Source organism: Macrobrachium nipponense, chromosome 21 (assembly GCF_015104395.2).
Source record: "Macrobrachium nipponense isolate FS-2020 chromosome 21, ASM1510439v2, whole genome shotgun sequence".
NCBI classification, from domain to species: Eukaryota; Metazoa; Arthropoda; class Malacostraca; order Decapoda; family Palaemonidae; genus Macrobrachium; species Macrobrachium nipponense.
In genome coordinates, this window is record NC_087212.1 from 28,930,593 (window position 1) to 28,958,448 (window position 27,856).

The 27,856-nt window shown below is 38.0% G+C and overlaps 1 protein-coding gene across 2 annotated transcripts in view; it reads left to right on the plus strand.

Moving 5' to 3' along the window:
* The window catches only part of LOC135197878 (dual serine/threonine and tyrosine protein kinase-like), a 110,211-nt gene that overhangs the window by 19,254 nt on the left and 63,101 nt on the right, over positions 1–27,856 (plus strand). The gene's annotated exons all lie outside the window — the stretch shown is intronic.

Here is a 27,856-nt window from a genome sequence, read left to right on the forward strand (position 1 = left end):
TCTCTCTCTCTCTCTCTCTCTCTCTCTCTCTCTCTCAAAATGAACAATATGGTCCAAATGATGCACGGAATTTTTATGTAAAAATTGTTCCTCCCACACCCAAGAAGATTAAGTTTGTTATGGTACATTTTAACTCCATTTATGCAGGTTTATTCGTATCTAATGACGATCCAGTTCACAAAGCCTAATTACGAGGCATTCCAGTATTGTTAGAAAGCACTTTGTGACATTGCTTTAAACACCCAATCTTAGCTCAAACAATTGACAGGTTTATCGTGCCTCTGACTAAACCTTGACAGGCAATGCACCAAATTAAAGTCATATCGTTTTTGTAATGTAATTTTATAACAATATCACATTGGCAAATGGTACTTGTCGAACGTTGCACACGACACTGCACCAAAATCACGGCAATTAACCGACGACTTGAATTGGAATTGCAAATTCCAGTCAAACTTGCTTGCGAATATCACTGCCTGACGGGGCAGTTTCTTATCGAAACGCCTCCTTTCCTTATCTCACCTCATCCTCATTTTATGAGCGTGTATGGCAAGTTTTTATTTTTTTCTTTATTTTAGTTTTTTTTTGCATTCCTTCCTTGTGAGGTCAGCGCGTCCTCCCGAGTAAAGTAATTTCAGGCGCTTTTTCCTCCTACCAAAAATGATTAGGGGCGGACGGCCGGTTTGGGACGGTCTGGAATATTTTGGTGAGATTTCCTGTGTTGATGCTGATGTTGTTCGTTGTTACTGGGCCTGTTTGCTGCAGTGTTTTTATATTCTCAACTGGTCGGATTTCCTCAGGGAGACCAAGCTGTATTGGCAGCGGGACTTCTCTGTTTCAGATAAGTGGAATTGGTTATTTAAAAGTATCCAAAAATGGCAAAAATGTCAGTATATCAGTTGAGAGAGAGAGAGAGAGAGAGAGAGAGAGAGAGAGAGAGAGAGAGAGAGAGAGACTTAGAAATAAGAAAAGGGTACACTAAAGGCCTAAGGAAAGCGTACGCGAGGAAGTTGAGTTGAATATATAGGTCACTGTCAAAAAAAAAAAAAAAAAGATACATTAGCGCTCCTCCAGTTTGTAATTCGATAGGAGCTGCCTTGATTAGACGGTTGCTGTTTTGTGATTGGTGTAGTTGAAAGGCATTCTCTCTCTCTCTCTCTCTCTCTCTCTCTCTCTCTCTCTCTCTTGTTCTCTCATATCTCTCTCTCTCCCTCGTCTCCTCTATTTCTTCTTCTCTCTCTGTGTTACTTAGACTTCTCACTGCTCATGCGTGTGGTTTGTGCGGTTATAATGTCTCGTGATTTCCCGGTAATGGAATCATTTCAGTTCAGTCCCACTGTTTTGCTTTAATAAGAAAAGAAGAAGGGTTTTCGAGAAATTCACGCACAGCAGGCCAGTGTTGTGTAAAATGACCTTTGATTTTATTTAGTGGAATAGAAGCTTTTTTTCGAAGTAGATGTCAAGAAACGGATCATGGTGATGAGATACAGACATATAGATTGGCTTGCAACGAGTTGGCTCGTGTATAACCATTGTTCCGGCATTGAATATATCTGGTCAGTATTTTCTATGATTTTCTTTACTTCCATTCCGTGAGGTATTGGTGACCGCTTTCACAAAGATGTTTGGTTTGGAGGAGTAGGCTGAGGTCATTCGTGCACGGGCCCTTGCTCGAAGGGAAGTGTGGTACGTTGTTAGAAAGATCGAGTAGGGTATTTTAGACGCTTGGTAATAACTGATAGCCCCTTTGAGGGAGTTTGTGCTGCGTGCGTCCGTTACGAAATATTCTACCCGGAGTGATATGCTAATTTAGCTGATTTATTACCATAGCTTTTAGTCTTTTCAGGTTAGGTGCGTTATTTATGTGTTAATAAGAAGGACAAACCTCTTAAAAGAGAGGTTTTGCGTGGTATAACGTGTCCCACCTCATAATTATAGTATTCTTTTCTCACAGCGTCCTTAGATGTGAGACAGGATCCCCCACCTTATTACCTTCGGAGAATATTCCCTTTGTTTACTTTCTCTGACCCTTGATTATATCTCGAACGTGCTCTTTGCTGGGAGAGAGAACGGCGCCTTTAATTACCCGGGATTAAACTGGATGCTGTGAAAAGCCTACGTGGTTAGGTGTTAGGTTTAGAGATGAAGGTGGCTTTTTTGTTGTTCTTTTTTTTTTATATCCGCCAAGAACTTACATAGGTCTGTTTTCTTATTTTTTTAATCTACCAAGATGACACAAGAATGAAATTACCAATTACTCAAGGACTTAAGTTTAAAGGTCTCTCTCTCTCTCAGTGTTTTATTTTTATTTTTTTACTCCACCAAGATGACAAAGGAATGAAATTACCAATTACTCAAGGACTTCAGTAGGTCTCTCTCTCTCTCTCTCTCTCTCTCTCTCTCTCTCTCTCTCTCTCTCTCCTCTCTCTCAGGTTATTATGTTTATTATAATTTATTTGTTTTTATATTTGTTAGTGAGATAAGCAAAAATTATTGTGTGGGATTGTTACGAAAGTTTTGAAATTGTGTTTAAATATGCGTAAGTTGCAAAGAAACACACGCCCATGGCAGAGGCAGTGATAAATGGCAAACATTGCAAGGGCTTTGGTATGAAATGAGTCTAGCACTATAGGTGAATATCATCAATGAACGTCATGAAATGCCATTGATATAATACATTTTTATCATTACATTGGCGTCACAGTGACACTGACCATGGACGTTATAAAACAGGGGCTACAGAACAGTACTTGTAAAAAACAAATATTTTTGTTAACAGGATGATCTAGTCAATGTGAGCGTATTTTAGACACATTCCACTTGCTCCTTGTATTCGAAACATTTCTTTGGACTTTATTGTAAGGCGCGATTTCACCTCTGTTGTCCTTCTTCACCTGCTGAATCCTTTCTCTTTCATTCTTTTCGATGTTTTTCAACTTTGTCTCTATCCTGAGTAGGGATCTTACACACTACTGAGGCTAGAGGGCTACAATTGCTATGTTGATCATCCACCCTCCAATCATCAAACTTACCACATTGCAGCCCTCTAGCCTCAGTATTTTATTTTATTTTATTTTACTCAAGGTTTAAGTTAACCATGATCGTGCGTCTGGCAACGCCAGAGGACAGGCCACCACCGGTCAATGGCTGAAAGTTTCATGGGCTGCCGCTCATACAGCATTGGAATTCCGTCCACGTCTGGTTTCTTACTCACGAATGTACATCTAGGACCCCTTCCTTCATTCGTCCTTATTATTTTTTTTCAATTTTTAGGGTGGGTGGGTGGGCCTGAGTTCGAATATATTGTTGTGTGTGCTTGCAGATTTATGTAGGTTTATGTATGGGTTTATGGATGAACTTTCAGGAAGCATACTAAACATAGACTAAAGACAGTCAGTATAATTCAAATTCCCAGTAGGTTTCCGTATATAAACAAACATCATACATAGACAAACAACAATTACTCTCTCTCTCTCTCTCTCTCTCTCATATTGAAAAGTTTCCTTTTTATTTTTATTTGAGTTTGTTACGAGAAATATGATGTCTGATATTAAGCAAAGAAAGAACTACCTAGTTTTTATTTCTATTATTTCATTTTTCTTTCTCTGGATGTAAAAGGCTCTTGAATTATCAGGATTGTAATACCCACTACAGCGCAAAAGTGCTGTATCCCCCTTTTACGTTAATAGGTACCGGAAGTTATGAATAGCCGACACCTTACCTTGGACTACTTTAAGACCTTGACTAGACACATAAAACCTAGATAAACATGTTCGGTTTTTAAAAACTCACATTTAGATACTTTACTCTGAGATTATTTGTCTTTGTCTCTGTAGCACTAGCTCTAGTTTATGTGAATGTTCTTCTAAGGTATTAGAAAAGATTACAAGATCATCCATATAGGCATGTAGGTTATCCCCTAAAAGTCTCCAAACACTATATTATAATTGGGGTGCAACGTAAGCCGGAGGCATACGTAAAAATTGATAATGTCCCCTGAGTGTGCTGAAAACGGTATATGAGGTACAATCACTTAGGTAATGGTATCTGGTAAAAGCATTTAAGTAAGTCCAAGTTGGTGAAAAAAAATTTATTCTAACCTAACAGAGATAAGATGTCGTCGGTACATCGCACTGGAAACTATCGGAAGTCGTTTCCTTGTTTAAGCGACCGTAATCTGCGCAGATACGCCAAGTCCGATCTTTTATGGCATGACGTTTTTGAGGGAAAATTATATGGGCTATTTGATTTCCTAATGGCTCCTATTACTAACATTTTTCAACTTCGTCATTTATCTCTATTTTGAAATTGCAGTGAGAGTCTATACGAAGGTACGTATATAGCTTTATGTTTGTCCTTAGACCGTATTTTGTGTTAAATTACATCCGTTTTTTTCCAGAGATCACTCGCCAGTGGAGAAACTTCCTGGTATTCAGGTAGAAAATAAAAAAAAATTCTGCTGAATCACCTCTGCTTGAATGACTTTACTGATATTACTTTAGATAGATTATCAGAGAGATTCATCCACGACTGGTTGGGCGGGATTAAAAATTAGCAACGATAAAAAATGCGATATTTATAACTTCCGTATCCACGATATGTATACGTTTAGGGCTTTGTTCGCGGAAATCGTTATATTTCAGAGTGTCGGGAAGGATTAAAATTTCATTTCCCAGCAAAGTCTTTTTACACGCACTAAGACATTCGAGGGTGCATGCTTCTCGAGATTTTGCGTGCAAATTGCGACTGCGGTTGTGGGAGAATTCTGTTGGGTCATTTGAACAATGTTACGATTTATGAGACAAATGTATAGTTCCTCTATATAAGTTATTATTTGATTAACTGTCTCTTTTTTTTTTTTTTTTTTTTTTTTTGTTCAAACGGATTTCAATATGTTTGAAGGTTTATAGGATTTTCATTTGATAAACACGCCTTATTTTGCAGGATGTAAGATAATATTTTGTATACCCCTAGATGGATCTTACAATTACACTAGATACAGATCAATGTTTTTTTTTTTTTTTATAACTATAGAGGTATCTGTAAACGCCCGCTTATCCGGACTTCTCATTAGGGAAGTTCGAACAACAGACGGTGAGTCCGTAAATACAAGATATTACGTCTACTAAAGAAATAAAACAAGATATTCTAATTTTTACGGCGCGTACAGTTGGGCTTAATCCACCAGTATTTATTATTAACTTAAGTATTAAAATTTAAACGAAACCTGCTCTGATTACTTTATACGGTCGTGTGTTTCATAGGAAAAATCCTTTTTTTTATTCAAAAAGATATCGGTATGTATGAACCAACATCGCTTTTCCCCACTCTGCTAGAGTCGCTTATTGTATGGAATTTGCTATGCTTTGAAAACTTCGGCAGTTTTTTGACTGACCTTGACCGCTTGACTAGGTGACACAGTCACCGAGTTTGCTTGTTTGATTCTGAACGGGCTACTGTTTCTATTTCTTTTTGTAATAATTAGGATCCTTCTCTTTATTACCATCGGCAACGTATTGTGTGTTTTTAGCATTATGTTGCTGGTTACGTATAAAGCAATGAATGACTAACTATTAGGAACTGAGCGATTACTAATAAGACAAGTTATCTCTACTGTATTCAATATTAACTGTTTGTACTTCATTCTTTGCTAAAATTTGAAATAGTGAGAGATCCTGGTCAGCGCATTTAGCCTGATGAAAGTTTTTTACAGACATGTTATTCCTTGCAATCCAGCCATATTTTAAAAGTTAAGTTGAGTCATTGAGGTTCGATATTTTATATAACTCAAAAAACTCAAGGCTAAAACTGCGATCGGGACTTTGCAAAGGAGCATTTATTGTCATGACCCGAAATAGTGTTACCTCTAATTTATCTAGATTTGTACGGGTGTTCCACTTGTTTTTGTGTGTTTTCTAATCACTACGGTGCTTAACGACCCTATCCCTGCATCTGTATAAATACAGACGTCCACTGCGTAAACGCATATTCACTGTTTAATATGATTTGTTACGTAAGGGATTAATAATCACCCAAAATGATAAAATTAACATAGTATATGATTATGATATTTCAGTAGAACTTCTGGAAACAGACACTCAAAGATAAAAACTCGCAGTAGCGAAATCTCAATGATGTAGATAATTTCTGTAAAAAAGTAAGATTAAGAATGTCTCGTAACTTCAGCCACAGGAATAACGAAATTCGACCTGTAAAGGAAACACTCAAAGTTACTCCAAATGAATAAAAAAATTGTACTTAGCTTGCTTTTGTGGGAAGTCACGGTGTTCCGATAACGACACACGGCCTTGGTCCTCCTTCTCTATTTAGCGGATGACCTGGTTTGGCTTCAGTTTCCCCCGTGCGCGTTGTTTCGATGATTCGAGCCCTTGAAAGATCCGATGCTGCAGACGCGTTCGGTTTGTTTCTTGCAGTGCCGGAAACGCTCACTAACGATGTTTTCTTGAATGATTCTAATGAGAGACGAAGCTTGCGTTGTCGTAGGAAAAAGACACGTCGGTTTTGTTTCTTGAAGTTATTCACTAAACAATGATACTAAGTTGCTTGAAGAATCTGTTGCTTTCGTCGTCGTTGAAGAGTTCTTATTGTTTTCTGAAGTCGCTCACTAACGATGATACTATGTTGCTTGAAGAATCTGCTGCTTCCGTGTCGTCGTTGACTTCTTATGATACATGATTTATTATTCTGGTTTTCTTCGTAGGACGTTGTAGAGTTCTTCTGGTACGCTGGCCACCAATATTAGGGCTTGTGCATTGTATGATAAGGCGCCCTATGAGGTAATGTTAGACTAGCGATAATCTTACGCTAAGTCGGTTGGTATTGCACTTCCATCTTCAATGGAGTGTCTGGGGGTTTGTAGATCACTTACGAAGTCGGTATTATCTTTACGACGATGTGTTAAACTCATGGTTCGGTGAGGTTCTTGTAGAAAACACTAAGTATAAAAATTATATATTCTTCTGAAGTTTTACATGGTGAAGATCAGATATGATTGTATAAGTCTTCTAATAACGATAGCTTGATCGCTTCTGCCAATGATGATGGCTAATCCTATTCCTCTACATGATAAAGCTTAGGTAAAGAGGTACAGGTCTTCTAATGACGATAGCTAACTCTGTTCTGCCTGTCTACCATCTCTGTTACAAGTTATGAAGGAACAGACAGTAGTTCGAACATATGAACATACATACAATGACATAGTTTCATACGAACACACAATCGAATGAGACACGCTACAGATCACGTAGGCCGTTTGAATAATAGGTCGGGGTAGTTGTCTCAAGCAGGGAGCTTGGACTGTTTCAAAACAAATGAATGACCACAGATGACGGCATGTCAACTTAGCCTACATACTTATTGTATACGTCATCTTTAGCGTCTCTAGTCCGATCACATTCCTGCAAGCAATCTTTTATATATATGGACTAACATTCCATATTTTTATTATGTAAACACTTACATATGTGTGACTCAAGATTGTTCGTAGACATAAATATTGATGCCCTGACGTTGACGACCACCGGGGCTGTGCTAATGTATTCCTGAAGTGAATTGAAGATTCTCTCTCTCTCTCTCTGAGGGGGAGTTAGTTACGTCAGTTCACCTCACGCGTGGTGCACTGTAGACATTGCGTGAAGTTTTTGCAGCAACCCTCCGACCTCTAGTTGCAACCCTTTTCATTCCTTTTACTGTACCTCCATTCCTGTTCTTCCTTCCATTTGACTTTCCACAATCTCCTAACAGTTGTTTCATAGTACGTGTAACTGCGAGGTTTTCCTCCTGTTAAATTTTTGAACCCTTTTTACTCTTGAAATCAACGCTGAATGACCTCATAGGTCCCAGCGCAAAATTGTATATTCTCTCTCTCTCTCTCTCTCTTCTCTCTCTCTCTCTCTCTGTATGTTGTAGGGCTTCCCTTATCTACAACACTACAAGTCTCACCGTATCTACCTCCATCTTAAACTCCACTTCTGTCTCCCTCTAATTCCTGACAAAATCTGTGTCGTGGAATCGGCATTTATTTCATAAGGTTCAAGACTTTTGAGGATTTAATCTTTCCAGGCTATGGAGGCTTTGATTTGGTGAATCATTCTGGGCATTGTGTAACACAGGACAAAACTAAATATTTCTGTATTTTATTTCGGTTTGCCAACTTGTTGGTGTGGTGTATATTCAGTAGATTTACTCGTTTTCGGTATAATAGCAAATACGCTTTAGAAGAATCACCCTGCATTTGTTTCTCCAGATTCGTCAAAAGTCAAATATTTTAATGGGGGAGGGTGTCGGAATGACCTACACCAGCACACTGGTGCAGTAGGTGACGCGCTATATTACTCGTATGAATGTGCTGTTTATCTTTCTCCACTCATTCCTTGCCTCCTTTCAGTCGTACCTGAAAATTATATAGCTCACAAACGATTCAGGTTCTGTCATTCTAGTGTTCCTGTTTGGTAGAAGAGGCCAGCCTTTCAATGTTGGTGTAAAACTGTTTGAAATGTGAGGTTGATGCTACTTCCAATGCTGTTAGCCATATTAATGGTCGAATTGTCTTTGTGTGTGTATGTGCGTTTGTGTGTGTGTCTATGTAGAAAAGGACAAGTATACAAACTTAAAAACTAAGAAACTCATTTTCCTCTCTGGTGTGGTTGGCTAAACTTAATGTTTCTATACCAGCTTATGAACTGAGAAGTTCCTCGTTGGACGAGTGATTTTTCGCACTTGGCTACCACTCCGGTGGTCTGAAGTTCGATTCTCGGCTTGGCCAACGCTGAATCAGAGGAATTTATTTCTGGTGATAGAAATTAATTTGTCGATATAATGCGGATCGGATCCCACAATAAGCTGTAGGTCCCGTTGCTTAAGTGCGTTTACTTTTCTAAGATCGCTCTGGTGGGGCCAGGTAGAAAAAGCAGAATTGTCATATCTGCGGGTATGTAAGTCCCATTAAATGCTTCCCGCAGATATAATCCTTCTTGGGAGGATTCGCTTTAGACCTTGGGAGTCGAGGGACAGGGCTTGCTTCTTCCCTGTTAACTTTCTTTTTTTTTTTCATTCCCGATTATATTTAGCTATTTCTTCTTTCTCTTCCTATAATTATAGATATGCTGAATGGCTTGTTGTCTCCGGTGTTTGGACTTGAGACATAAATTCATAAGTCAATCGATCTATTAGACATAAATTCATAAGTCAATCGATCTATTATCATGGCCACCGGTGGCCATGCTGTTATGCCCTTAGAAAAGACAACCGCTCATTCCTTCTTTGCATAACATTTTCATCAAAATCATCCAAGTCAGTCACAGGACTCACTTTCCCTTTTCTTTTTTGAAACACGGAGATTCCACTATATTTCCCGCCTCTCTTGCTTCCTTGTTAAGTCTACGAATAGTCAATTTTGACACTTTTGTTGCATCAGATATTCTCTGGATAGCCTTCGAAACATCAGTTGCAGGACCTTCATGATGTTTTTATAAAATGAAGTATCTCAGGAAATTATAGACTATTTTCTTGGCCTCAGGTGGTGGGTGAAGGCGTTTACGAGAGTCACTTTGGCTGGGCTGTCCATACTTATCACAGTGGGCGATCGAGAGCGAGTTTCCTTTAATGATATTGGCCATGACTTTTTAAATCCTCTTAAAAATCGTAGATCCCCTAAACTCAGATCTGGCATCGCCGGGGAAAAAATATGCCATATCTTCATTTTCATGACTGAAACAGAGGTTTTAACGAAGAATATACGAAATAAGATATATTCAAAATATCTGATGCAAACAAAGAACCACATTTCAAGAGATGAAAACTATTTCAATAAACTCCATGAAGCTAATGATTACCATAGCATGAACATTGGCAACGTATGATATCTGTACAAGCCACACCACAGCGATCTTAGAAAAGAAAACCAATTGGTTTTTATAGCCTCGTAAAAAACATCTCATCCTTTGGGCCAGCCCTAGAAGAGCTATTAATCAGATCAGTAGTCTGGTAAAACTAAGATATACTTAACTTATGAACTGAGAAATGAACTGACGGACGCATTATAATCTTAGATTTGGTGTCAAGATGTTTCTGGAGTTAATTTTGAACCGGATGGGTGATTCAAGCATTGGTTTTCTCGTCTTATTTGTTACTTTCAACCCTCTGGTGACGAGTCTTTGAAAATTCATCTGTAGTGTCACTATTTGTATATGTTTCCAAGAACTGGCTTTTTAACGAATATATATATATATATATATATATATATATATATATATATATATATATATATATATATATTATATATATATATGAATAACTTGATCACGAAGTATATAAAACGTGATGCTATGTATAAATAAAGGTTTTTTTTTGCCACGAAGGAAAAAAATGAAAAAGCGAGATAGCCGAGTACTTTCGGTCCTATTCGGACCCTTTACTGAGGCATACTGTAAAGGGTCCGAATAGGACCGGAAGTACTCGGCTATCTCGCTTTTTCATTTTTTTCCTTCGTGGTAAAAAAACCTTTATATATATATATATATATATATATATATATATATATATATATATATATATATATATATATATATATTCTCAGGTAGATTGCTGGACATGTTGGGTTTTAAAAGCTCAAATGGCGGTTGCCAGATTTCAAAGTCTGAGAGTTTTTAACTTGACGAAAGATGATTGTTGCTATATATATATATATATATATATATATATATATATATATATATATATAAATGTTACTGGAGTTTTATCATTATATATATATATATATATACCTGGAAGAATTGAAGTCCGATCATCTTAATACTATCTTGACGTTGCCACAGATGATTGGGTTATTCAGTCAGTCTGTAGTCAGTGATTAGGCTAGTAAAAGCTGACACACCCACCCATAAAAATGTTAATCAGTCTCTCTCTCTCTCCTCTCTCTCGTCTCTCTCTTCTCTCTCTCCTCTCTCTGTAACCCAAGCACCGGCCTTTCATTCAACGTCTTGTCCGTTTTATCTCACAGCTAATCCACGCTCTGGCTTGGACTTTCCCCAACACTTAAGAGCTCTGGGACTGGACAGAACACGATCAGTGAGGAATGACCTGTTTTCGTTGTTGTTCGTAATTCGTTAATGATGTAACCTGTGCCTGGTGATGTCTAAACACGTAACAACTTGTGGTCGAAAAGGCGAAAAAGTGATGCTTAAATTTTGGGTGGTTTTGTTACTTTAGTTAGTCGAAAATGGCATAATCTCTCGAGTTTATATGTATATATACATTTATATAATATAAATGTAATACATTATATATATATATATATATATATATATATATATATATATATATATATATACATACACATATATATATCTTGTCCTAATAGTTTCACTTATTGTGAATATCTGTTGTTTAGCTTCTTTTTATTTTTTTTTTTACTGGTGTGAATGCGCATTTTAGATGTCAGCGTCTTTTTCTCTCCATGTGTTGTTTCTTTCACTTGAGTTTGATGTATATTTTTTTTTGTGTGGCGTCATCAATGAGTTTATGGCCAGTACTGTGCTCATTAGCTCTTGTTAAATATCTGTCATTGAGTAGACGTTGTAGGCGTTGCTATATAGCCTTCTAAGGACCTCGAACTCTCCCCAAAGTTGTGGCACTTGAATGACGAGAACGGGGGATCTGCTGTGTCATCTTATCTGGCGTACGGGAGAGCGCCCTGTGAAAGCTCCCGAAGGTTGATAGCGAGTAAGCACCCTTTGAATGGCACTGACTTCCGATCGCGTGGATTTCGGGGGGAGGGGGCGGGGTTTCTGTTTGCACCAAGGCTCTTTGTCCCGCTTCGATGTAAGTTCAGGGCTGCATGCCTGGGAATCTGAGAAACATTTCTAAAGTTTGTTAATGTTATTTCATTCATAATGACTTTGAAAACCTTATTTACTTTCGGTAATACCCAATATTGCCTCTGGTAAGGAGTACTGCATGTAATTTCATTAAGAACCATTATTACATCCTCTCATTCATAATTTATCATATTAATTTATATATTTCATTTTCATTGGGGCGCTGAATAATCCTGATGGGTTGTAGTGCTTGGTCTTCGAGACCTAAATTTCATAATCAATCAATCAATCTGCTGAGAAGTATGTAAGTTTTGCGTGTATCGGTGTGGCAGGGTACTTGGGATTTAACTAGCGAATTCCGGTGACTGACTGTATCAACTGTTCACAAGGCTGAACGTGAATTTTATCTTACGGTGATGTGGTCCATGGGATCCCGCCTCCCAACTCCTTCCAAGATCTGATGATTCGCTGGCAGAGTAAAATTAGATTTCGAATGTTCAGTGACCAGACGAAGAGCAAATAAGATATTGTATCTGATTTTTCTTATTTGCTAAGTTGCCTTGGTGGAGGTTTGACAGTTTACGTCTTCTTTGGTTTCCCTTTGTAGAGCAAGTTGCAATTCCTTAACCTTTGGCGCGTCATGTTCTGGTGGATGGTGGAGTATTTACTCTCCAGTCCCTCCACGTGATCAGACCACCTTAAAACACGCTTGTCCGTTTCGATGACATTGTTCAATTTTTCAAGCCCGTGTCTTCCTGCTCATTCACTGGAGCATTTAACACCTTTCATTTGTTTCATTTGCAAATTCCTCCAGATTCCATTTTTGTGAAAAAGTAAATGTAATGATGTAGGCTAATTGATGATGGCCCAACTTGCAGCAAAGGATATAACTCAATTTGTAATTCAATAATTTATGCGAAAAGCAGTAAATAGATGATATTAATGATAGTAACTAGTTCTTAGTTGCGATATAACTACGCCAATTTTCATTGATTTTTATAGTAGCTGTAATGTAGGTGCTAGTTAAGTCTTGCAAATAATTATAAGAGGTTCGTTTAAGTCAAAATGGCCATTCATATGAAACAGCCATTCCAATTATTAATAAAGTTAAAATGTGCGCCGACGTTTCTTCGGCGCAATCGAGTTTTCTGTACAGCCAATAATCTAGGCCACGGAAAATAGATCTCTCTATGATATTGGTCTCGGTATAACTGTATGAGCCGCGGCCAATGAAACTCCCAGCCGGCCGTGGTGGCCTGTGTTGTTGCATTGCCAAAAGCACGATCAAGGATAATTTTATTAACCTTAAATAAAATACAAACTACTGACGCAATTTGGCATGTTTGATGATTGGAGAGTGGATGATCAACATTAGCAATTTGCAGCCCTCTCGCCTTAGTAGTATTTGATACCTTAGGGCGGACAGGAAAAATGCTGACGAACAGACACAACCATCTCAACAAATTTCTTACACAGAAAACTAAAAAGGGGGCTAGAGAATTAACATACCCAAGCTAGCCAAGAATGGTTACATGTACAGATAGTGGAAAGCAGGGCAACGCAGAAGGATGGATGCCAGAAAGGCTTGGTTTCATTTGTAAAGCACGTAGTCGAGAGACAGGCGTGGTTCTTGGGTGTTGATTGTAGGTCTAAAAAACTCAAAATTTGCCGGAAGGAGTAATATTGGAAGTCCTCTGACAGTCATCTGTCAGTCCTGAGACGGTTAAGAATTACAGTAGCTGGAGTGATGGCCCTTAGTACTCTCATTCACCTCTAACCATCCCTTTTAGAGAATAACCAAGTGTGCTGATATGTGATCTGAACATTTGGAGGGAATTGGAGACGTTTTGTATAAAATACCTACGAACCGGATGCAATGGGAGCAAGAAGGTTGTAGTGACGAAGAGAATGGCCTGATTATTGGAGAGAGAGAGAGAGAGAGAGAGAGAGAGAGAGAGAGAGAGAGAGAGAGAGTTGTCTGCATGCATGTTCACGTCTACTCGTAGTATTATTTGACGTATCACAAGCTAAAGCACTCTCCACTGTGCAAGTCGTAACTGGCCGTCGCCTGAGGTCGGTTAATTCCGTTTCCATGGGATTTACGAGTGTGGATTACCGGGTCGTCGTCACCCGATACCCGATAACGGGGTAACTTTTACGCCAGACTACTTCTGCGACAGAATTTCAGCTTTGACAGGTTTCTGATGCCTCGGCCGTCTGCCCCTTGCAACGAGACGAGCAATTGAAAAGCCTCGCCGCCATTGCATTTGCAAGATGCGTATGTGTAATTGCTTTATTTCATGTATATGTATGTGCTTTTATATACAGCCATAAAGTATGCCTAACGCAGTTCTCAATAACTACAGGCTACTTGTTATTATTTATCTTGGTTTTGTTAGCGCCTCAGTGGCTTGATCGGTATGGTGTTGGCGTGCCACCTCGGCGCCCGCAAGCGTTGAGGAGTTAGATATGTGTATTTCTGGTGATATAAGTTCACTCTCGACGTGGTTCGGAAGTCACGTAAAGCCGTTGGTCCCGTTGCTGAATAACCACTGGTTCCATGCAACGTTAAAACACCATACAAACAAACAAACAAACAAACTTGGGTTTGTTGAAGATGCTGTGAGTGGAATTTTGAGTGACGATGTCGAAATAATTTTTCCAATATGCGACTTGCAGTGGATCTGTCCTGATATGACCTTAAGTTGAGGTGCATGTTTGGAAACCATCATTTCGAAAGTACTATTATTAAGACAAGTAAACTGTAATACACTTGGAATTAAACTAGTCACACTCACGTCGAATTTAACAACAAATGAATATTCTGGTATGTCGGAAGTAATAGCTGACGAAATTAATGTGCTTTGATAATTACTTTGAAGTCAAGTGACTTGTTTTTCTATGTCTTTCAAGAGTAGTGAGGGGTTTGTAAATTAAGCAAGGCCTCGGTATAATATGAAACAGATATTTATTTGTTGATTGGTTCCTCCCCTCTCCTCCCCTTCCCTTCTCCTCCCTTCCATTACTCTCCCCTCTCCTCCCCTTCCCTTCTCCCCTTCTCCTCCTCTTCCCTTCCTTCCCTTCCCTTCCCTTCCCTTCCCTTCCCTTCTCCTCCTCTTCCCTTCTCCTCCTCTTCCCTTCTCCCTTCCCTTCTCCTCCCTCCCCTCCCCTCCCCTCACGTCTCCTCGCCTCCCCTACCCTACCCCACCTTTACTTCCCCCTCCCTTCCCTTCCCTCTAGCAGGGGATTACCACGTTGAGAGTGAGCACAAGGTAGCGCAGATTCTTATGAATATTTTGCCCAAATTCCTTCGCCCAGAATGTCTCGTTATCTCTCAGTAGGTCACCCTCGCGGAAAACAAGTTATCTATTTTGTTTGTACAGTTTGTGACTCGGAGCTTCCTTCACCTGTGATTTCAGGATACGCTGCTGCTGCTGCGGGCAGTCTTGACTCTGGAAATGTAACAAATAGTGGGTTTGTAATGGCAGATTGCAGTTATAAACTCAGTATTTACTGTGGCAGTATTTAGTGGCTTGAAATCCTGTGGAATATCAGAGTATTTTCATTGTTTGTCACTAATTAATCTTGTTCTTAGGGCGCTTTTTGCATCTCGTGCATTCTCTGTCAGTCTGTCTGTCTCGGATTGCAGCTGCATTAAGGATACTGAGTAACGCTTAGAATTTTATTTATAGATAAAAAAAATCATTTTTTTTTTATCTTGGGAAACGTATGAGATTCTGGCTGCATTTGATGATTTAGATGTGATAGAGGGCGAAACCGCTTTTTCTTACCCACGGGACATTACGGACCGTCCTGAAAGATAGGAGCAAAGTACCTTTAATCTGCATAATACTTCTGTATCCTGTAGGGAGTTAGTGCCGTCAGTGCACCTCATGCGGTGGACTGTAGGCATTACCCTCAGTACAACTCTTTTCATTCCTAACTGTACTTCCACTCATATTCTGTTTCTCCCGTCCTACTCTCGAATCTCTCCTAACAATTGATTCATCGTGCAACTGCTTTGAGGTTTTCCTCCTGTTCCACCTTTCAAACCTTTTACTGCCAGTTTCCGTTTCAGAGCTGAATGACCTAATTGGTCCCAGCGCATGGCCTTTGTCTTAAAGTCTATAATCTTCTATAATACTTCTGGAGGGTCAGTGGTGAAAGGGAGTCCCTGGCTGCGGACTGGAGGTTCATAATTATCTGTTATAGACGCACACCGAGTTTTGTAGGGTAAGATAAAGATAGGTACTAATGTTGCTAGGATGTTTTATTCCGAATGTTGAAAAACAAATGAGGAAGTTTGTCGAGTATATTTTGTACATATTCGATAGAGTCTCTTTTTTAAATATTGCCTATCCAAGTTATCCAGATGGTTATTTTATTATCTGTTCCTGAGAGTTATATGTAAAAAATAATTGTATCGTCATTGCCTGACGCAGAGCGTCTTCAGTGTAATCTTCACTGTCAGTGATTAATCTGTATCATGAATATGACACAGAAACAAGTAAAAAGTGCGCTTCGACGCAATCTGCTTTTCTGTACAGCGTATAACATAGTATGAGCCGCAGCCCATGAAACTTTCAGCCAAGGTCCGATAGTGGCCCGTCTTATAGCGTTGCGAGGCTCACGATCATGGCTAACTTTAACCTCAACTAAATAAAAATTACTGAAGCTAGAGGTCTGCAATTTGGTATGTTTAATGATTGGAGGGTGGATGGTCATCATCCGAATTTGTAGCCCTCTAGCCTCAGTGGTTTTTAAGATCTGAGGGCGGACAGAAAAAGTGCGGACGGACAGACAAAGCCATCTCAAACAAAAGATAATCTAAATTATAGATCTTGCAGTCTGTTTTCATTAATAATTACCAATTAATCCATCCATGCATTGCCATAATTATAATAGATGAGATGTGTTGTTGTTACTGTATTCATTTGAAAAGGATAAATGCTACCATTTTCGTGCGTTCTTACAAGCACAAGTCAGTGGGAGCTCCTTTCATTTCACTGAACTATTTGCGTGTTTCCATGTCTCTACGATTCAGTTCTGGTCTCGGAAAAATAGCCAGTTTTTCTTTTACGTAGAGGACTTTTGTGGACACGTTCATAGCTGACGTTTTGATTTCCTCAAAAGGAGTTTCCGCTGTTGAGACTCCTGCGTGTATGTAATTGTTGATGTCTGTTGGGCCCCCGTTGTCATTTAAGGGGAATAAACAGTACAATGTGTCAGTGTATAGAGAAATCATGAGAACAAAGTTTGTATACTTTTATTGTAAAAACAACGAGAGACAGGTCTGTAGACCTTGGGTCGTAGATGCTGCTAAAGAAACTTGGTATGGAGTAAAAGGCCGATTGTAAATTTTAGCGGAAGACGATCAGAGAATGGGTGTTTGGAATAGATCGTGGCTGTGACATTTTGAACGAAGACAGCGGAGATTGAAATGAAAATATGACCGTTGTATTTCTGATGTGATTCTGCAGGGGAGTATATTGGTTCCAGTAAAAGAAGCCAGATCTTCTACTGAAATAAAGAAGAAGAAGAAGAAGAAGAAGAAGAAGAAGAAGAAGCTCACCAAGCCGTGAAATCCTTAACCCTAAAAACTCTGCAGCCATAAAGACTTCGGGTAGCCCGTCCATCTACCCTCCTTCCTTTGTGCTTCATGGATAAGCTTTCCATGTCGATGTTGACGGGGAAACGTCTCCCATACATATACAATATAACGAGCCCCTGGTTGGAACCTCGCTGGTAGCTTCTCCAAAGGGGAAGCCTTAGAAGGAGAGAGAGAGAGAGAGAGAGAGAGAGTGTTGGGGTGGGGGGTTAGGCCGCCTTGGTTGCAGGATGTATATATGAATATTCTAAAAGATATTATATGACGAAGTATTACAATTTTATTCCGTCAGGTTTGTTCCTGCTCCTGCTCCCTGTGCATTTTATCACTTTGGTTGACTCGCCTGCTTTTCTCCTCCGTTCATTCAATATATATATAATATATATAATATATATATATAATATAATATATATAATATATTCTATATATAATATATATTATATTATATATATGTCATATATATATAATTTATATATATATAATTATGTATGTATATATATATATATGTATATATATATATATATATATAAAGGTATGTATATATATATATATATATATATATATTTATTTTATTTTAATTAAACATACTATACATATACTGTGTTAATATATACATGCAGCGAGAGAGAGTAGAGAGAGAGTTGGCGGTGGGGGGGTTAGCCGCCTTGGTTGCAGGATGGTATAATGAATAGTCTTAAATAGATGATTATATGACGAAGTCATTACAATTTTATTCCGTCAGGTGTTCGCTTCTGCCTGCTCCCTGTGCATTTTTATCACTTTGTGTTGACTCGCCTGCTCTTCTCCGTTCATTAATATATATGATATATATATATAATATTATATATATATATATATATATTATATATAATATTAATATATATATGTATATATATATATAATTATATATACTATATATGTATGTATAATTATATATAATATTAATATAGATATATTATATACCTAACATAGCTATACATATACATGTTTGTTAATATATACATGCAGAGAGGGAGAGAGAGAGAGAGAGAGAGAGAGAGAGAGAGAGAGAGAGAGAGAGAGAGTCTTACACCTTACGCTCTCATTGTTAATATGTAATTTTGATTTAAATTATCGAAACCACACCTGTCAAATAACAGGTGATTTACATATATTTTCCGTTGCCACCAACATGCGCTTATTTGTATTCAGCTCTATTTCTTCAATTTGAAAGCCAGCTCTTCCTTTGAACACGAAATCGCACGAAGATTTTTTTTTAAGTTTCCATTGAATGTTTTATTGACTGGTTAAAAGTTTCATAATTTAATTCTATACGGTATTGAAGATGGGTTTCCGCATGTTTTCCCTGTGGAAAGGAAACGTTTAGCGCCTTGCTTCTTTGTTTATTGATGTATATTAGGATGTATTGTAGTGTATGGAGATATGTTAGATCGAATTTGGTATATCTTTTTGCAGACGAACTAAGTTTGTTCCTTCTTGCGTTCCTGGTTTTCCCATTTACCCTTTCAGAGCGATTGCTGTAGGTAAGCGCCTGTTACCCAAAAGTCAGTATTTCTTGTCACTGAAGAAACATTGGTAATTTGCTGTAGAGGTGCAAGAGAAAATGCACGAAATATTTGACAGTAACTAGTAAGCGGACGAACTGAAACCCGCCACGTCTCAAAGCTGTCATTGAGCCGGAGGAAGGATCAAGCATTAAAACAAGTTGACCAAGCGCTTTCGTGTTCTCATGGTAGGTATGAGAACACAAAGAGTTTTGTCCACTCATTATTTAGTCCTTCCTCCAGCCTAGTATATTAACTATATATATATATATATATATATATATATATATATATATATATATATATATATATATATATATATATTTCTTATATGTTAACTGGAGGGGAATATTTTAGTTCATAATTTCGTCCTCTTGTGGATTCGAACCAGCCCACAGAGGGAGAACTCAGGATTTTGATTTTGATTTAGAATTCACTGATGACAGAATGATTAATAAGTGTGGGTTTAGGACTGGGAAGATTGAACAGTGAATATTAATATAGATGGTGGAAAGGGGGAAATCAGTTTCCCTGTCAATGTAGCAGATGATAAGAGGAAAGTCGCGGGATAAACGAAGCGAGGAAGGTAACAAGGATCTTGCGAAATATTTAAAAGAGTTGGAGTGTTTAAGAAAAACAAGCTGGGATTGTATGAAGAGGTTGTGGAGCCATCTTGCCTTTGTGGAAGTGAAGTCTGTATGTTTCATGTTAAAGAAAAAGGCTGGAGCCTTTGGAATCACTTGCTTATATGTCTATATGGCAGCAGGAGAATGGCAAGCGAAAGGGCATATGAACATACGAATGAGAACTCATTAAAAAAGTTAGAGTGAAGGGTCAAAGGATATGATGAATTGGGGGAAAAGTCTATAAATTCCTTGTTAGAAGGGACACCACCAGGCAGATACAGTGAAAGAATAAATAGAAATTGCCTCAGCATTAAAAAATGCTCGAGTGATTGGAAATTAGAGCGGAATGGCTCACAGGTGCTCTAGCTGAGTTTGTGTATGAGGCGAAGAATGTTGTGGAAGTTTGATGCACGGGGCGTTCATCCAAAGTTTATTATTTAAAGTGTAAATTTTACAGTGACTAATGTTTTCTTTTTTCTGTTTCGAGAGCCAACTTTGGTATGTGAATAGGTTTTATGTTATAATCAAGTGAATATTAACATTATACTTATATATATATATACATACATATATATATAATATCATATATATATATATATATATATATATATATATATATATATATATATATATATAATATATATATAAATTGTGTGTGTATATACATACGTACCGACATACAAATCAGATGTTCAGCGATGACATCAACGCCCATGTGCTCGTAGAACAAAAAGCCTGAAGCCGTACCAGAGCCAGCCGGGACGGGCTCGAGTAATTTGTAGAAGCAACGCGACAAGGCTAACTGTTGTTTCTTTGCAGACAAACAAATAGAACGGATAAAGTTTCCTTTACTGAAAGAGTCGTCCCTAAAACTGTAAGGGCTTCTCCTCCTCCTCCTCCTCCTCCTCCTCGGGTCTTCTAAATCCCTCCTCCATGGGGAATTTGTTATTGTCCTCCGTCTGGAGAGAGAGAGAGAGAGAGAGAGAGTGAGAGAGAGAGAGAGAGAGAGAGCTTTCAATTTGGTTGACGAACTGTGAATGGATTATAATTATAGTCAAGTGTTTTATTGGCGGATATGCTTGAGCACGACCAGTATAATGTTGGAATTTTTATGCACCAGGGGTTCATCTGCGATTCAGCATTTCATGTATGAGTATGAAAGTGACCACTGATATTTTTAGTCATATTTTGTTGATTGAAGGGAGCGGATCAGTGTTATATATGGTTGTATGATATATATTTTATATATACCAAATATATTTAATGTCTTTATATAATATACATACATAAAAAAATATATAGCAGCAAGCCATATATATATTATATATTATATATATATATATATATATATATAGATATAGATATAGATATATAGATATATATATATATATATAGATATATATATATATATATATATATATATATATATATATATATATATATATATATATATATATATATATACCATACATATATATATATATATATATATATATATATTATATACATACATACAAACATATATTAATATATATATATATATATATATATATATATATATTATATATATATGTATATATATATATTTCTATCCAATTATTACTTTCTTACAAGAGAAAGGTATTCGCTTATTAGAAAAGAAAGGAAAAGAAAAAGGAAGAGAAAGCTCCTACTTTTACCATTGAAACTGCACGGGGTATCGGTGTGTCGGTGGTTGTCGGGGGAGGGAGTTGTCTGGTTGAAAAGAAAAAAAAAAAAAAAAAAAAAATAAAGAAAAAAAATAAAAGGTTGGGGGGCGGGGGGGGGGGGGGGGGGGGGGGGGGGGGGGGGGGGGGGGGGGGATGGCTGTGGGCGTGTTGAGTCTAGGGATGGGTGTGCAGTGTGGTTGACCGCAAGTCTTCGTCTGTGCCATGTGCTTTGGCCCCAAGGTCCTCCTCGGTTGTCATCTGTTGGCTGGGTCTTTGTCAGTGGAGTTACCGGTATTGTCTTCTGATGGAGTAGTCATTAGAAATGCTGATTTTTTTTTCCTTTTTCTTTTTCTACCCCTGATGTTTGATTCATGCATTGCGTTTATGGACACATACACTCACGCACTCGCACACATACTGTGTCTGGTATTTTAAATGTAATTCAATAATCAAATATCAAGATAAAAAAATCAAACCAGTATTATTATTCGTGTATATATATATATATATTATTATTGTGTATACATATACTATATATTATTATATATAAACCTTAATTTATATAATAACTACGAATGAAGCAGTTACATTAATGAAGCAGTTGCATTATTCAAAGTTTAGTGAAAACAAAATGTCTTACAAAGGACCGGGAACAAGGCTATAAAGGTGTCGGCCAGTCTCCCTTGATATGATCATTAATATATTAGACCCCAGACTCGATTTTTGGTTAATTGTCCGCGTAGGCAAAGCAGCTCTAAGCTTGATCCTTGTACGTTTTCAAATATTGCAGTGTTTCCATGTGTACGTATTACCAGTCACTCGTATTCATTATTTTCATAGTAGATTTTTTTTCTTAACACTGATGTTTAGATTTAAGAAATCTTTTTAATTGGCTTTTAATTTATTCAGAATGGTGGGACGAGGTTCGCTAAACCATTCGGGTTCGTTCCTAGGTATGGTGACCCGCAAGGGTTTACTGGGGTCGTTATTTAGGACTAATATTTCTTGGGGGGTCATGATCTTGATGAGATTTACAGTCTTTGGTTTATGTTTTTAAGGTATACTCTCCAACGGGGTTGCTCTAAACTAAACACGCCGCAAAGTAGATATAGACCAGGGGGCCCACTATCTAGGAAAGATCTCCATTTCGGGAACGAGAATCATCCAAAGCTCAGCTTAACCCTTTTACAGTACCTTATCTTGATAAAGCAAATACATCTGATAATGAAGTGTCCGCGCTCAAAGGTTACGAGAGGAAAGAGGACCCTTCCCAGCCTTTCAGTTCAGGGATCACGATATCCGTTGCTGAAGTGTATCTAGGTTGGAAGTCAACCTTGAAACTTGTAAACACGCGGCAATCAAGTCGAAGACAAGTTGAATACTTGTCTAGCCCTAATCAATGCTTTCTGCGATTATCCAGATTTGTCCATAGAGTCGTTTTCCGCTTGCGGTCATTGACTTGTTTTCAACTTGTTCATGATATGTATGTGATATGTTTGTGACGTTTGTTTGTGACACGTTTGACTGAGATTTGAGTGCACTCTCAGAGTCATTGTTCCTGAGATAATGAATCAGAATTTTAAGTGTTCCTAGTGTAAATGTGTGTGTGTTTTTTTAAATTATGGTCGCTGCTGTATGTCTGATTTATGCTTTATTAGAAAGCTACGAAAATGGAGTATTTGAAAAAAAAATTTATAGGAATTAGATTTTATGTTTGGGACATGGCATTTTATGCATTTTATATACAAATTATAGAGTGCTTTGCTGTAATGTTAGGTATTTACATTGAAATCGTAACTGAGCTTAAATGTGCTTTTCTGTTTGAGAGGAGGAGGAGGAGGAGGAGGAAGGAGGAGGAGGAGGAGGAGGAGAGAGAGAGAGAGAGAGAGAGAGAGAGAGAGAGAGAGAGAGAGAGAGAGAGAGAGAGAGTTTATCGGTCGTCAGTCAAGAGTTTTCCCGAGCAGCGCCGGGTTGGTCAGCTAGTAGGAATATAATGAAGGTTGCGGTATGTTTTCCGTCACTGAGCAGCTTGTAGGTTTCAAAATGTGGCACGGAATCAAATTGAAAATGTGAATGGAGGAAGATTATGAATTATAACTCAATGACAGAGACCGATTATAATTTACGAAATAGTTTAAAATAAGTAAGAGCTAATAGCTTCAGCCTTACGATAACACTGGTCTGTTTCGTGATGTTAGATCGGTTCTGGTGTAAGGAATTGGTTTGCACTATGACAAGAAAAGCCTAATTATTAGTAAGCTGATCGGAAAGATTTTTGCTTTTGTATCTTGGGTTATTTCACGTAATTTTCACACACACACACACACACACACACACACACACACACACACACACACACACACACACACACACACACACACACACGAATTGACCAAGCTGTGAAGTATTACAGTTCAGTTGTATTCAAGCAGAAGAGCATAAGGGTAGTGAATTCATGCCTAGAGGCTTACCGAGAACTAGAAGGTTTCTACCTTGTAGCACTTCATAAATGGATAAAACAATTGCTGATGGTGAAAAAATTTATAAGTGTATAATTATGCAGTGCGTGCTTATGTTTAATTTTTATGCATGTTCATACTTGGTTCTTACCTAGGTATGGAAAGTCTGTAATTTCTTTAAAGTTTCAATCTCAATTTTTTTTTGTCAGGTAGTTTAATCCATACCAATATTTACTTTTTCATAGACTTACGTACATGTATTATTAGCTTTGTATAAGTCTGTTGTATTTGATTTCAGAATCTTGTTCACATTCTTCATTGTCCAGTTTGCCTTTTTTAGTCTTTAACTAAATTTCAGCCCAAATTTTGAAAGGTTCGACTTCATTAATTATCTCTCAATCTAGTGTTATGTCATCCCTTTGTCCATATCTTGTTCTTGTTACTTCCTATTTGTTTAGATTTACTTTGAGTGGCATCTCTTTAAATATAAAAGTCATTTTAGTAGTATTTGCTTGAGATTTCATAATTTATATTAAATAAAAACTCGATGGAGTGAAAGTGAAAACAGTTTTATTTCGTGGAAATTTTGTTTAACAATATTCCATTCTTCTATTTCTCGTGATCTCTGGAAGTACACTTTAAAAGTGGGGAAATTGATTTTTTTTCTAGCTCCTGTAGAAGTTATATTTAAGAAAAAATCAGCATACATATATCTGAATTTCTAATAAGAAAAGAAAAAGTTGTTTCGTAAACAAGCTGAGATACAGTCACTAATATACGATATGGTCCTTCAGATTTCACGAATTCACTGTTGCGAGTTTGTAAACCTTTGAATTCAAATTTGGGCTAGTTGGCGACAACCTTGCTTTTGTAGACCAATTGAGTACAGGGTAGTTGCTGATGGATGACGAGGAGGGAGTGAAGAGGGATTGGGAGGAACCTTTTAGAGGAAGAAGATCGAGATGGAGACAGAGAATTCGATGGCGAGATAAAGTGAAAGAAGATATGGAGAGAAGAGGTTTGGTGGAGGATGACGCCTTTGATAAAAGACAGTGGAGGAGAAGACGCATCGGGCAACCGACCCCGTAATGTAGGGATAACGGTGGGAAAGAAGAAGAGTTGCTGCTGTTTTTGAGAATTGAAGGAAAAACGCACGAGCGCGATTGATCATGCATTTTGGTACACAAAATCGAGAACGATAGTAATGGATGTGGCAGGAAAAGATATTCTTACTATTGACAACCTCCCAAGGGAAGTTGGTGGACAGACATACACACAAATGCTTTCTCGGCTGTATATTCCATTTCGATTAACGAAGACGATTCTGAAGGCTCCAGGACCCACTAAGACAGCCTCCAGAGTGGGTTATTGCCGTCAGCGCATCTCATGCGGTGCACTGTGGGCATCACTTAGGGTTATTTGCAGCGTCTCTTGGGTCCCTATAGCTTCAGCCTGCAACCCTTTTCATTCCTTTATTGTACCTCCGTTTATATTCTCTTTTCCCGTAAGGGTTAGCGCCGTCAGTGCACCTCATGTGATTTACTGTAGGCATTACTTAAGGACCATACCTCCTTTCATGTTCTCTTTCTTCCATCTTACTTTCCAGTCGGCGTCGGTGAACCTGGTAGTTGTGACGCCAGATAACTCACAATCAATCAAAATCTTACGTTCCACCCTCTTCTAACAATTAATTCATGGTGCAACTGCGACGTTTTCCTCTTGTCAGTTTCTGTTTCAGCACTGAATGACCTCATAGGTCCCAGGGCTTGGCCTTTGGCCTAAATCCTATATATTCAATTTATGTATGATTGTAGTATTAATGAGTAAAAGTCATCTGTGCTACCTACCCGTCGAATTGTTAAAGCAAATATTATAGAAACGACCTCCTGTGCCCAAGTGATCCAGGGATTTTCCCTAGATAGCGACCACCAAGTAGTCCCACCTTAGATAATGACCCCCAACAAAATATCACTCCTAGATAACAACCCGCGACCCTTGTTAGGGTCACTATCTAGGAAAGTAAATGCAGGGATCTTTCCTAGATAGTGACCACCAAGTAGTCCCATCTTAGAGAATGACCCCCAAGAAATGTCAGTCCTAGTTCGGGGACCACTATCTGGGAGGTTGAGCCTTGTGTTGAGGAGGCCGTACGTGGGAAGACAAAGAAAACCGAGATTATTCGCCCTGGTGTGAATGGAGGACATGAGTAATCCCAAATCCCTGATCGGTAAAACTCATTTTTCTCTTGAGATTGGTTGGCTCTCTCTCTCTCTCTCTCTCTCTCTCTCTCTCTCTCTCTCTCTCTCTCTCTCTCTCGTCTTTTTCTTTGTAAAGTAGTGGAAAGTTTGTAGAAGACTTTTTGCTATAATAAAGATCAGTTGTTAACCGAGGGCAGCAGTAAACAAAAAGCGGTTCTATGAGCTTGACACTATTACACAATTTTGGTTTGGTCAGCATTCTGGGTAAAGGTCTCTCCCTTTTTTATTTTATTTTTTTGAATTATATATATATATATATATATATATATATATATATATATATATATATATGTGTGTGTGTGTGTGTGTGTGTGTGTGTGTGTGTTTTAGTGAGTGTGGGGTGTGTGTGTCTGTTTTATATATATTAATGTAGAAGAATATTTTACTTGTATCAGGACAGTCAGATGAACAGAATCACAAGATAATATTATTGCTCAATAAATTAATAAAACACGATTGGTCAGACAACAACTTAGGGCTAATTGTGTAGGCCTAAATGTCACAAAACTTCCCAATATATCACTGTCTCAGTGATTTGCGATATGGTGATTAATGAAGGGCAAAGCTAAGTATATCTTAGTTTTACCAGACCACTGAGCCGATTAACAGCGCTCCCAGGGCTGGCAAGAAGGACCAGATATTTTTACGTGCCTGGGAACCAATTGGTTACTTAGCAACGGGACCTGCAGCTTATTGTGGAATCCGAACCATTACCGCGAAATGAATTTCTATCACCAGAAATTAATTCCTCTGGTTCCGCGTTGTCAGAGCGGGGAATTGAACTCTGACCCTGAGATCGTTAGTCGAGCGCGTAACCAGCTCGTCCAACGAGGAACTTCAAATTCATGTCGGAGATAATAATGTATTCTTTCCGGTATTTCCGTATTTGGTTCGAAAAAGAAGTGTCCTGCTTTGCCGTTAATTGAATATTAATTTTGTGAGGGTTTTGTTTGTAAGTTTCGAATTGTAAAGGTTTTGCTAGATTTTGTTCTTACTGGTTAGATACCTTATATCTTTCAGTCTAGCTACTTATTTTTCTAAGTATCTATCTATCTATCTATCTATCTATCTATATATATATATGTATATATATATATATATATATATATATATATATATTATATATATATATATATATCTATATATATATACCACAGGAAAATGATTGGCAGAAATCCAAGCGCTTTTATCTTTAGACGAAAGCGCTTGGATTTCTGCCTATCATTTTCCTGTGGTATTCGCTTATTTAATGAAGTCACGTGCATCTACTGTGATTTTTAAAGCATCTATCTATATATATATTATATTTATATATATCTAATAATATATATAATAACTTACTACATACATACATACATACATACATACATATAAAAAGGCGTAGTGAGAACAGAATCGTTAAGTTCGGCTAAGGCCAGTGGAAAAGGAATTTTCATCGTCTTTAAAACAAGTTCCAGATAGATGCTGTCTATGTTATCCATGACCCTTGCGACAGCTTCGTGACATTTGTCCTCTTTATAACAGAACTAGGTTGCTGGCGCTCGCTACGCGCGCTGGAACCCGGCAGCATGTTCTCGAACTGTAACAGAGTACAAGACCTTCCCTGAAAAAAAGTAGGACGCCACACCTTAAAAACTAACCATGGAATCTTCTTGAAAGTAGTCTCATTATGTTTCCTACACCCAAATGACTGATTTGGAAGTGGAATATCTTGACCTAACCCAACCTAACGTAGGGTCATAGCAAAAATAAAAAAAAATAGGGCTGGTGCAGTACTAGTATACATCTCGAGAATTTGCAACCCGGCACTGCTGTCTCCCCTACCCTTCCCTATCC